The sequence below is a fragment of the Hyla sarda genome, unplaced genomic scaffold (assembly GCF_029499605.1).
Source record: "Hyla sarda isolate aHylSar1 unplaced genomic scaffold, aHylSar1.hap1 scaffold_1137, whole genome shotgun sequence".
Taxonomy (NCBI): Eukaryota; Metazoa; Chordata; class Amphibia; order Anura; family Hylidae; genus Hyla; species Hyla sarda.
Genome location: NW_026607758.1, coordinates 48180 through 61318, shown reverse-complemented (window position 1 = coordinate 61318; position 13139 = coordinate 48180). Strand labels below are relative to the sequence as shown.

The following is a 13139-nucleotide window of genomic DNA, read 5'->3' as shown; positions in this document are numbered from 1 at the left end:
TTTCTTTTTAACCCTGTAAGGGGGTGGTGCACTGTACCCGAAGATACTGCCATATCGGGTCAATGCATAGGGCGACGGAAGCAAGCTTCGAAATCGGCCCCCGTTCTCAAAAATCCATTTAATATATGGTCCCCAGATAGGGGACGTATCAGATATTAAACTGATAAGAACAGATACTACACTTGATCTTAGCCAAAAGGCCGAGAAGCGATAACCGTGAAAGGGGCGGGCCCAACAAGGTGCCCTTCATGGGCACTATCACTGCTTGCTGTCAGGGAGGCTGCCAGACAATTTTCCATGCACACTCTGGGCTGGGGGGCAGTCAACCACCAGTACACACAGCAGAACCTAAACCCATACCATTATTGCTAAGCAGCAAGACAGGGGCCCATTGCACTCCCACGGGGCCTTTTTAAATGCAATCCATAACCCGGATTTGCCAGGAACCCTTCTTACTCCTCCTACTTGCATGTGACACTGGGCTTAGGATCTGCATAGGAAACACACACACAAGCACACACCTACCTTTGTTGCCTGCAGATGCCTCCTTGGCTGTCCCCAAACGGTATCAAACCAACACCCACGGGAAGCTGTAAGCATAGAGGACATGCCTGCACCCCATTGGACTTACCTGTGTGGGTTAAACCCGGGTTATTTGACAACCTATGGCGGTGATGGTTCTGCTCAGGCAGAGCAGTGCTGATGCTCCTCATAAAGCTGTCGCTGCTGTGAAGGTTCTAGGTGACATCACAAATCCCTATGGTTACATACACAACAAAGCTGGGTTGTTGTTGTTTACACTCTGCAAGGCCTGTGGAAGTGAGTGACATCATAGCACTGTAGTTCTGAGGGTTCTAGATGGATGCAACAATCTCCTGTTGCTTCTATGAAGGCCATAATAGACGACATCACCAAACAGCTCCATAGTCACATACACAGCAAAGGAGAGATGTTGTTTACACCTAGTGATGTCAGTGGTATTGAGTGACATCACAGCACAGTGCTAAGGCTCCTGGGCCTGGACACAGCAGCGGCTGCAATATCTCAACGGAGAATACGTTTATATATATGTGTGTGTGTGCGCGTATATATATATATATATATATATATATATATATATATATATATTTCTCCGCCGAAATCACTTTTAAACCCATTTCCACCTTTTTTTCCCTTCTCTTCCTCTTACTTTTTTTTCACGTTTTTTTACGTTTTTCTCCTTTTCACCTCTTTTCTGGGCGTATTATTCTTCTTTTTCTTCTTTTTTTTCGTCTAATGCATACCCCATCAGTGCAGCAATGCTTATTCAATACCGCCAGCAGATGGAGACACTGGGGGATAATTTTCTAAGGATTTATACTGATTTTTCCTATCTGAATTTGTCGCACAGAAAGTTGCAGGCCAAATATGTGTGACATTTCTGCGACTTTAGCTTCTAGAGCATTTTTACAACATTATACATAGGTGCTGAATACATAAAAAGCGACTGTTCAGCGACAGACAAGTCGCATCGGCTGAAAGTAGGCCAGAATGTCAGTCCATGTTGGAGCAGGTTTAGATACAGTCTAAAGTATAGATCTCAAAGTCTGAGCACAGAATTTAGCAAGGGCCTCGCACCTTCTGATGCATCAGGTAGGTGCACAATAGCATAGCCTAACCCTCTGTACTTTGGTCTATATTGATGCGGGACATAGACAGCCAGCTGATGACCAATCCATTAGTGCAATGGATGGCTGGAAGCATTTGTCTTTGCCTTTGCAATACCACAGAAGCAATGCATGGTCAATGTACAGCAATGACACACCTGTGTGAACAGCCAGGAGACCCCCCCCCCCCCCATGTTATGTTACATAGTTACATAGTTAGTACGGTCGAAAAAAGACATATGTCCATCAAGTTCAACCAGGGAATTAAGGGGTAGGGGTGTGGCGCGATATTGGGGAAGGGATGAGATTTTATATTTCTTCATAAGCATTAATCTTATTTTGTCAATTAGGAACATTCAGCACCCACCCGCTATCAAGGCAGCTGCCTATCATGTCATGCCCTACCTGCACAGGTGTGCTGGCTACTCAAATGATCCAATTAAGGAGGCCATTTAGTCAGCAGCAGCAGAAGTCCTGTGCCTGGACGCTCCAACAGCGGCCAGACACAAGCAGAAGCAGAAGCAGCAGAAGCAGCAGCAGCACCACCTTTTGTTTTTTGGCTGCAGCAGCAGCAAGGCCCACAGGGCTGGCTAGCTGGCTAGCCAGCAAGCAGGTAGCAATGAAAGTAGGAATCTTTCTTTTTAACCCTGTAAGGGGGTGGTGCACTGTACCCGAAGATACTGCCATATCGGGTCAATGCATAGGGCGACGGAAGCAAGCTTCGAAATCGGCCCCCGTTCTCAAAAATCCATTTAATATATGGTCCCCAGATAGGGGACGTATCAGATATTAAACTGATAAGAACAGATACTACACTTGATCTTAGCCAAAAGGCCGAGAAGCGATAACCGTGAAAGGGGCGGGCCCAACAAGGTGCCCTTCATGGGCACTATCACTGCTTGCTGTCAGGGAGGCTGCCAGACAATTTTCCATGCACACTCTGGGCTGGGGGGCAGTCAACCACCAGTACACACAGCAGAACCTAAACCCATACCATTATTGCTAAGCAGCAAGACAGGGGCCCATTGCACTCCCACGGGGCCTTTTTAAATGCAATCCATAACCCGGATTTGCCAGGAACCCTTCTTACTCCTCCTACTTGCATGTGACACTGGGCTTAGGATCTGCATAGGAAACACACACACAAGCACACACCTACCTTTGTTGCCTGCAGATGCCTCCTTGGCTGTCCCCAAACGGTATCAAACCAACACCCACGGGAAGCTGTAAGCATAGAGGACATGCCTGCACCCCATTGGACTTACCTGTGTGGGTTAAACCCGGGTTATTTGACAACCTATGGCGGTGATGGTTCTGCTCAGGCAGAGCAGTGCTGATGCTCCTCATAAAGCTGTCGCTGCTGTGAAGGTTCTAGGTGACATCACAAATCCCTATGGTTACATACACAACAAAGCTGGGTTGTTGTTGTTTACACTCTGCAAGGCCTGTGGAAGTGAGTGACATCATAGCACTGTAGTTCTGAGGGTTCTAGATGGATGCAACAATCTCCTGTTGCTTCTATGAAGGCCATAATAGACGACATCACCAAACAGCTCCATAGTCACATACACAGCAAAGGAGAGATGTTGTTTACACCTAGTGATGTCAGTGGTATTGAGTGACATCACAGCACAGTGCTAAGGCTCCTGGGCCTGGACACAGCAGCGGCTGCAATATCTCAACGGAGAATACGTTTATATATATGTGTGTGTGTGCGCGTATATATATATATATATATATATATATATATTTCTCCGCCGAAATCACTTTTAAACCCATTTCCACCTTTTTTTCCCTTCTCTTCCTCTTACTTTTTTTTCACGTTTTTTTACGTTTTTCTCCTTTTCGCCTCTTTTCTGGGCGTATTATTCTTCTTTTTCTTCTTTTTTTTCGTCTAATGCATACCCCATCAGTGCAGCAATGCTTATTCAATACCGCCAGCAGATGGAGACACTGGGGGATAATTTTCTAAGGATTTATACTGATTTTTCCTGTCTGAATTTGTCACACAGAAAGTTGCAGGCCAAATATGTGTGACATTTCTGCGACTTTAGCTTCTAGAGCATTTTTACAACATTATACATAGGTGCTGAATACATAAAAAGCGACTGTTCAGCGACAGACAAGTCGCATCGGCTGAAAGTAGGCCAGAATGTCAGTCCATGTTGGAGCAGGTTTAGATACAGTCTAAAGTATAGATCTCAAAGTCTGTGCACAGAATTTAGCAAGGGCCTCGCACCTTCTGATGCATCAGGTAGGTGCACAATAGCATAGCCTAACCCTCTGTACTTTGGTCTATATTGATGCGGGACATAGACAGCCAGCTGATGACCAATCCATTAGTGCAATGGATGGCTGGAAGCATTTGTCTTTGCCTTTGCAATACCGCAGAAGCAATGCATGGTCAATGTACAGCAATGACACACCTGTGTGAACAGCCAGGAGACCCCCCCCCCCCCCCATGTTATGTTACATAGTTACATAGTTAGTACGGTCGAAAAAAGACATATGTCCATCAAGTTCAACCAGGGAATTAAGGGGTAGGGGTGTGGCGCGATATTGGGGAAGGGATGAGATTTTATATTTCTTCATAAGCATTAATCTTATTTTGTCAATTAGGAACATTCAGCACCCACCCGCTATCAAGGCAGCTGCCTATCATGTCATGCCCTACCTGCACAGGTGTGCTGGCTACTCAAATGATCCAATTAAGGAGGCCATTTAGTCAGCAGCAGCAGAAGTCCTGTGCCTGGACGCTCCAACAGCGGCCAGACACAAGCAGAAGCAGAAGCAGCAGAAGCAGCAGCAGCACCACCTTTTGTTTTTTGGCTGCAGCAGCAGCAAGGCCCACAGGGCTGGCTAGCTGGCTAGCCAGCAAGCAGGTAGCAATGAAAGTAAGAATCTTTCTTTTTAACCCTGTAAGGGGGTGGTGCACTGTACCCGAAGATACTGCCATATCGGGTCAATGCATAGGGCGACGGAAGCAAGCTTCGAAATCGGCCCCCGTTCTCAAAAATCCATTTAATATATGGTTCCCAGATAGGGGACGTATCAGATATTAAACTGATAAGAACAGATACTACACTTGATCTTAGCCAAAAGGCCGAGAAGCGATAACCGTGAAAGGGGCGGGCCCAACAAGGTGCCCTTCATGGGCACTATCACTGCTTGCTGTCAGGGAGGCTGCCAGACAATTTTCCATGCACACTCTGGGCTGGGGGGCAGTCAACCACCAGTACACACAGCAGAACCTAAACCCATACCATTATTGCTAAGCAGCAAGACAGGGGCCCATTGCACTCCCACGGGGCCTTTTTAAATGCAATCCATAACCCGGATTTGCCAGGAACCCTTCTTACTCCTCCTACTTGCATGTGACACTGGGCTTAGGATCTGCATAGGAAACACACACACAAGCACACACCTACCTTTGTTGCCTGCAGATGCCTCCTTGGCTGTCCCCAAACGGTATCAAACCAACACCCACGGGAAGCTGTAAGCATAGAGGACATGCCTGCACCCCATTGGACTTACCTGTGTGGGTTAAACCCGGGTTATTTGACAACCTATGGCGGTGATGGTTCTGCTCAGGCAGAGCAGTGCTGATGCTCCTCATAAAGCTGTCGCTGCTGTGAAGGTTCTAGGTGACATCACAAATCCCTATGGTTACATACACAACAAAGCTGGGTTGTTGTTGTTTACACTCTGCAAGGCCTGTGGAAGTGAGTGACATCATAGCACTGTAGTTCTGAGGGTTCTAGATGGATGCAACAATCTCCTGTTGCTTCTATGAAGGCCATAATAGACGACATCACCAAACAGCTCCATAGTCACATACACAGCAAAGGAGAGATGTTGTTTACACCTAGTGATGTCAGTGGTATTGAGTGACATCACAGCACAGTGCTAAGGCTCCTGGGCCTGGACACAGCAGCGGCTGCAATATCTCAACGGAGAATACGTTTATATATATGTGTGTGTGTGCGCGTATATATATATATATATATATATATATATATTTCTCCGCCGAAATCACTTTTAAACCCATTTCCACCTTTTTTTCCCTTCTCTTCCTCTTACTTTTTTTTCACGTTTTTTTACGTTTTTCTCCTTTTCGCCTCTTTTCTGGGCGTATTATTCTTCTTTTTCTTCTTTTTTTTCGTCTAATGCATACCCAATCAGTGCAGCAATGCTTATTCAATACCGCCAGCAGATGGAGACACTGGGGGATAATTTTCTAAGGATTTATACTGATTTTTCCTGTCTGAATTTGTCGCACAGAAAGTTGCAGGCCAAATATGTGTGACATTTCTGCGACTTTAGCTTCTAGAGCATTTTTACAACATTATACATAGGTGCTGAATACATAAAAAGCGACTGTTCAGCGACAGACAAGTCGCATCGGCTGAAAGTAGGCCAGAATGTCAGTCCATGTTGGAGCAGGTTTAGATACAGTCTAAAGTATAGATCTCAAAGTCTGTGCACAGAATTTAGCAAGGGTCTCGCACCTTCTGATGCATCAGGTAGGTGCACAATAGCATAGCCTAACCCTCTGTACTTTGGTCTATATTGATGCGGGACATAGACAGCCAGCTGATGACCAATCCATTAGTGCAATGGATGGCTGGAAGCATTTGTCTTTGCCTTTGCAATACCACAGAAGCAATGCATGGTCAATGTACAGCAATGACACACCTGTGTGAACAGCCAGGAGACCCCCCCCCCCCCCCCCATGTTATGTTACATAGTTACATAGTTAGTACGGTCGAAAAAAGACATATGTCCATCAAGTTCAACCAGGGAATTAAGGGGTAGGGGTGTGGCGCGATATTGGGGAAGGGATGAGATTTTATATTTCTTCATAAGCATTAATCTTATTTTGTCAATTAGGAACATTCAGCACCCACCCGCTATCAAGGCAGCTGCCTATCATGTCATGCCCTACCTGCACAGGTGTGCTGGCTACTCAAATGATCCAATTAAGGAGGCCATTTAGTCAGCAGCAGCAGAAGTCCTGTGCCTGGACGCTCCAACAGCGGCCAGACACAAGCAGAAGCAGAAGCAGCAGAAGCAGCAGCAGCAGCACCACCTTTTGTTTTTTGGCTGCAGCAGCAGCAAGGCCCACAGGGCTGGCTAGCTGGCTAGCCAGCAAGCAGGTAGCAATGAAAGTAGGAATCTTTCTTTTTAACCCTGTAAGGGGGTGGTGCATTGTACCCGAAGATACTGCCATATCGGGTCAATGCATAGGGCGACGGAAGCAAGCTTCGAAATCGGCCCCCGTTCTCAAAAATCCATTTAATATATGGTCCCCAGATAGGGGACGTATCAGATATTAAACTGATAAGAACAGATACTACACTTGATCTTAGCCAAAAGGCCGAGAAGCGATAACCGTGAAAGGGGCGGGCCCAACAAGGTGCCCTTCATGGGCACTATCACTGCTTGCTGTCAGGGAGGCTGCCAGACAATTTTCCATGCACACTCTGGGCTGGGGGGCAGTCAACCACCAGTACACACAGCAGAACCTAAACCCATACCATTATTGCTAAGCAGCAAGACAGGGGCCCATTGCACTCCCACGGGGCCTTTTTAAATGCAATCCATAACCCGGATTTGCCAGGAACCCTTCTTACTCCTCCTACTTGCATGTGACACTGGGCTTAGGATCTGCATAGGAAACACACACACAAGCACACACCTACCTTTGTTGCCTGCAGATGCCTCCTTGGCTGTCCCCAAACGGTATCAAACCAACACCCACGGGAAGCTGTAAGCATAGAGGACATGCCTGCACCCCATTGGACTTACCTGTGTGGGTTAAACCCGGGTTATTTGACAACCTATGGCGGTGATGGTTCTGCTCAGGCAGAGCAGTGCTGATGCTCCTCATAAAGCTGTCGCTGCTGTGAAGGTTCTAGGTGACATCACAAATCCCTATGGTTACATACACAACAAAGCTGGGTTGTTGTTGTTTACACTCTGCAAGGCCTGTGGAAGTGAGTGACATCATAGCACTGTAGTTCTGAGGGTTCTAGATGGATGCAACAATCTCCTGTTGCTTCTATGAAGGCCATAATAGACGACATCACCAAACAGCTCCATAGTCACATACACAGCAAAGGAGAGATGTTGTTTACACCTAGTGATGTCAGTGGTATTGAGTGACATCACAGCACAGTGCTAAGGCTCCTGGGCCTGGACACAGCAGCGGCTGCAATATCTCAACGGAGAATACGTTTATATATATGTGTGTGTGTGCGCGTATATATATATATATATATATATATATATATATATATATTTCTCCGCCCAAATCACTTTTAAACCCATTTCCACCTTTTTTTCCCTTCTCTTCCTCTTACTTTTTTTTCACGTTTTTTTACGTTTTTCTCCTTTTCGCCTCTTTTCTGGGCGTATTATTCTTCTTTTTCTTCTTTTTTTTCGTCTAATGCATACCCCATCAGTGCAGCAATGCTTATTCAATACCGCCAGCAGATGGAGACACTGGGGGATAATTTTCTAAGGATTTATACTGATTTTTCCTGTCTGAATTTGTCGCACAGAAAGTTGCAGGCCAAATATGTGTGACATTTCTGCGACTTTAGCTTCTAGAGCATTTTTACAACATTATACATAGGTGCTGAATACATAAAAAGCGACTGTTCAGCGACAGACAAGTCGCATCGGCTGAAAGTAGGCCAGAATGTCAGTCCATGTTGGAGCAGGTTTAGATACAGTCTAAAGTATAGATCTCAAAGTCTGTGCACAGAATTTAGCAAGGGTCTCGCACCTTCTGATGCATCAGGTAGGTGCACAATAGCATAGCCTAACCCTCTGTACTTTGGTCTATATTGATGCGGGACATAGACAGCCAGCTGATGACCAATCCATTAGTGCAATGGATGGCTGGAAGCATTTGTCTTTGCCTTTGCAATACCACAGAAGCAATGCATGGTCAATGTACAGCAATGACACACCTGTGTGAACAGCCAGGAGACCCCCCCCCCCCCATGTTATGTTACATAGTTACATAGTTAGTACGGTCGAAAAAAGACATATGTCCATCAAGTTCAACCAGGGAATTAAGGGGTAGGGGTGTGGCGCGATATTGGGGAAGGGATGAGATTTTATATTTCTTCATAAGCATTAATCTTATTTTGTCAATTAGGAACATTCAGCACCCACCCGCTATCAAGGCAGCTGCCTATCATGTCATGCCCTACCTGCACAGGTGTGCTGGCTACTCAAATGATCCAATTAAGGAGGCCATTTAGTCAGCAGCAGCAGAAGTCCTGTGCCTGGACGCTCCAACAGCGGCCAGACACAAGCAGAAGCAGAAGCAGCAGAAGCAGCAGCAGCAGCACCACCTTTTGTTTTTTGGCTGCAGCAGCAGCAAGGCCCACAGGGCTGGCTAGCTGGCTAGCCAGCAAGCAGGTAGCAATGAAAGTAGGAATCTTTCTTTTTAACCCTGTAAGGGGGTGGTGCACTGTACCCGAAGATACTGCCATATCGGGTCAATGCATAGGGCGACGGAAGCAAGCTTCGAAATCGGCCCCCGTTCTCAAAAATCCATTTAATATATGGTCCCCAGATAGGGGACGTATCAGATATTAAACTGATAAGAACAGATACTACACTTGATCTTAGCCAAAAGGCCGAGAAGCGATAACCGTGAAAGGGGCGGGCCCAACAAGGTGCCCTTCATGGGCACTATCACTGCTTGCTGTCAGGGAGGCTGCCAGACAATTTTCCATGCACACTCTGGGCTGGGGGGCAGTCAACCACCAGTACACACAGCAGAACCTAAACCCATACCATTATTGCTAAGCAGCAAGACAGGGGCCCATTGCACTCCCACGGGGCCTTTTTAAATGCAATCCATAACCCGGATTTGCCAGGAACCCTTCTTACTCCTCCTACTTGCATGTGACACTGGGCTTAGGATCTGCATAGGAAACACACACACAAGCACACACCTACCTTTGTTGCCTGCAGATGCCTCCTTGGCTGTCCCCAAACGGTATCAAACCAACACCCACGGGAAGCTGTAAGCATAGAGGACATGCCTGCACCCCATTGGACTTACCTGTGTGGGTTAAACCCGGGTTATTTGACAACCTATGGCGGTGATGGTTCTGCTCAGGCAGAGCAGTGCTGATGCTCCTCATAAAGCTGTCGCTGCTGTGAAGGTTCTAGGTGACATCACAAATCCCTATGGTTACATACACAACAAAGCTGGGTTGTTGTTGTTTACACTCTGCAAGGCCTGTGGAAGTGAGTGACATCATAGCACTGTAGTTCTGAGGGTTCTAGATGGATGCAACAATCTCCTGTTGCTTCTATGAAGGCCATAATAGACGACATCACCAAACAGCTCCATAGTCACATACACAGCAAAGGAGAGATGTTGTTTACACCTAGTGATGTCAGTGGTATTGAGTGACATCACAGCACAGTGCTAAGGCTCCTGGGCCTGGACACAGCAGCGGCTGCAATATCTCAACGGAGAATACGTTTATATATATGTGTGTGTGTGCGCGTATATATACATATATATATATATATATATATATATATATATATATATATATATATATTTCTCCGCCGAAATCACTTTTAAACCCATTTCCACCTTTTTTTCCCTTCTCTTCCTCTTACTTTTTTTTCACGTTTTTTTACGTTTTTCTCCTTTTCGCCTCTTTTCTGGGCGTATTATTCTTCTTTTTCTTCTTTTTTTTCGTCTAATGCATACCCCATCAGTGCAGCAATGCTTATTCAATACCGCCAGCAGATGGAGACACTGGGGGATAATTTTCTAAGGATTTATACTGATTTTTCCTGTCTGAATTTGTCGCACAGAAAGTTGCAGGCCAAATATGTGTGACATTTCTGCGACTTTAGCTTCTAGAGCATTTTTACAACATTATACATAGGTGCTGAATACATAAAAAGCGACTGTTCAGCGACAGACAAGTCGCATCGGCTGAAAGTAGGCCAGAATGTCAGTCCATGTTGGAGCAGGTTTAGATACAGTCTAAAGTATAGATCTCAAAGTCTGTGCACAGAATTTAGCAAGGGCCTCGCACCTTCTGATGCATCAGGTAGGTGCACAATAGCATAGCCTAACCCTCTGTACTTTGGTCTATATTGATGCGGGACATAGACAGCCAGCTGATGACCAATCCATTAGTGCAATGGATGGCTGGAAGCATTTGTCTTTGCCTTTGCAATACCACAGAAGCAATGCATGGTCAATGTACAGCTATGACACACCTGTGTGAACAGCCAGGAGACCCCCCCCCCCCCATGTTATGTTACATAGTTACATAGTTAGTACGGTCGAAAAAAGACATATGTCCATCAAGTTCAACCAGGGAATTAAGGGGTAGGGGTGTGGCGCGATATTGGGGAAGGGATGAGATTTTATATTTCTTCATAAGCATTAATCTTATTTTGTCAATTAGGAACATTCAGCACCCACCCGCTATCAAGGCAGCTGCCTATCATGTCATGCCCTACCTGCACAGGTGTGCTGGCTACTCAAATGATCCAATTAAGGAGGCCATTTAGTCAGCAGCAGCAGAAGTCCTGTGCCTGGACGCTCCAACAGCGGCCAGACACAAGCAGAAGCAGAAGCAGCAGAAGCAGCAGCAGCACCACCTTTTGTTTTTTGGCTGCAGCAGCAGCAAGGCCCACAGGGCTGGCTAGCTGGCTAGCCAGCAAGCAGGTAGCAATGAAAGTAGGAATCTTTCTTTTTAACCCTGTAAGGGGGTGGTGCACTGTACCCGAAGATACTGCCATATCGGGTCAATGCATAGGGCGACGGAAGCAAGCTTCGAAATCGGCCCCCGTTCTCAAAAATCCATTTAATATATGGTCCCCAGATAGGGGACGTATCAGATATTAAACTGATAAGAACAGATACTACACTTGATCTTAGCCAAAAGGCCGAGAAGCGATAACCGTGAAAGGGGCGGGCCCAACAAGGTGCCCTTCATGGGCACTATCACTGCTTGCTGTCAGGGAGGCTGCCAGACAATTTTCCATGCACACTCTGGGCTGGGGGGCAGTCAACCACCAGTACACACAGCAGAACCTAAACCCATACCATTATTGCTAAGCAGCAAGACAGGGGCCCATTGCACTCCCACGGGGCCTTTTTAAATGCAATCCATAACCCGGATTTCCCAGGAACCCTTCTTACTCCTCCTACTTGCATGTGACACTGGGCTTAGGATCTGCATAGGAAACACACACACAAGCACACACCTACCTTTGTTGCCTGCAGATGCCTCCTTGGCTGTCCCCAAACGGTATCAAACCAACACCCACGGGAAGCTGTAAGCATAGAGGACATGCCTGCACCCCATTGGACTTACCTGTGTGGGTTAAACCCGGGTTATTTGACAACCTATGGCGGTGATGGTTCTGCTCAGGCAGAGCAGTGCTGATGCTCCTCATAAAGCTGTCGCTGCTGTGAAGGTTCTAGGTGACATCACAAATCCCTATGGTTACATACACAACAAAGCTGGGTTGTTGTTGTTTACACTCTGCAAGGCCTGTGGAAGTGAGTGACATCATAGCACTGTAGTTCTGAGGGTTCTAGATGGATGCAACAATCTCCTGTTGCTTCTATGAAGGCCATAATAGACGACATCACCAAACAGCTCCATAGTCACATACACAGCAAAGGAGAGATGTTGTTTACACCTAGTGATGTCAGTGGTATTGAGTGACATCACAGCACAGTGCTAAGGCTCCTGGGCCTGGACACAGCAGCGGCTGCAATATCTCAACGGAGAATACGTTTATATATATGTGTGTGTGTGCGCGTATATATACATATATATATATATATATATATATATATATATATATATATATATATATATATATATATATATTTCTCCGCCGAAATCACTTTTAAACCCATTTCCACCTTTTTTTCCCTTCTCTTCCTCTTACTTTTTTTTCACGTTTTTTTACGTTTTTCTCCTTTTCGCCTCTTTTCTGGGCGTATTATTCTTCTTTTTCTTCTTTTTTTTCGTCTAATGCATACCCCATCAGTGCAGCAATGCTTATTCAATACCGCCAGCAGATGGAGACACTGGGGGATAATTTTCTAAGGATTTATACTGATTTTTCCTGTCTGAATTTGTCGCACAGAAAGTTGCAGGCCAAATATGTGTGACATTTCTGCGACTTTAGCTTCTAGAGCATTTTTACAACATTATACATAGGTGCTGAATACATAAAAAGCGACTGTTCAGCGACAGACAAGTCGCATCGGCTGAAAGTAGGCCAGAATGTCAGTCCATGTTGGAGCAGGTTTAGATACAGTCTAAAGTATAGATCTCAAAGTCTGTGCACAGAATTTAGCAAGGGCCTCGCACCTTCTGATGCATCAGGTAGGTGCACAATAGCATAGCCTAACCCTCTGTACTTTGTTCTATATTGATGCGGGACATAGACAGCCAGCTGATGACCAATCCA

The 13139-nt window shown here is 45.9% G+C and overlaps 6 non-coding genes across 6 annotated transcripts; all 6 read right to left on the bottom strand.

The window, feature by feature from the left end:
• Positions 1–21: 21 nt before the first annotated feature.
• LOC130301836 (U2 spliceosomal RNA) lies at positions 22–212 on the bottom strand. The gene has a single exon (XR_008852184.1). It is a non-coding gene; the product is annotated as a U2 spliceosomal RNA (small nuclear RNA).
• A 2089-nt stretch (positions 213–2301) lies between these two features.
• LOC130301834 (U2 spliceosomal RNA) lies at positions 2302–2492 on the bottom strand. The gene has a single exon (XR_008852183.1). It is a non-coding gene; the product is annotated as a U2 spliceosomal RNA (small nuclear RNA).
• A 2078-nt stretch (positions 2493–4570) lies between these two features.
• On the bottom strand, positions 4571–4761 carry LOC130301861 (U2 spliceosomal RNA). The gene has a single exon (XR_008852209.1). It is a non-coding gene; the product is annotated as a U2 spliceosomal RNA (small nuclear RNA).
• A 2083-nt stretch (positions 4762–6844) lies between these two features.
• Positions 6845–7035, bottom strand: LOC130301855 (U2 spliceosomal RNA). Its single transcript, XR_008852203.1, has one exon. It is a non-coding gene; the product is annotated as a U2 spliceosomal RNA (small nuclear RNA).
• A 2087-nt stretch (positions 7036–9122) lies between these two features.
• LOC130301833 (U2 spliceosomal RNA) lies at positions 9123–9313 on the bottom strand. The gene has a single exon (XR_008852182.1). It is a non-coding gene; the product is annotated as a U2 spliceosomal RNA (small nuclear RNA).
• Positions 9314–11415: 2102 nt separating this feature from the next.
• Positions 11416–11606, bottom strand: LOC130301832 (U2 spliceosomal RNA). The gene has a single exon (XR_008852181.1). It is a non-coding gene; the product is annotated as a U2 spliceosomal RNA (small nuclear RNA).
• Between the last annotated feature and the right edge of the window lie 1533 nt (positions 11607–13139).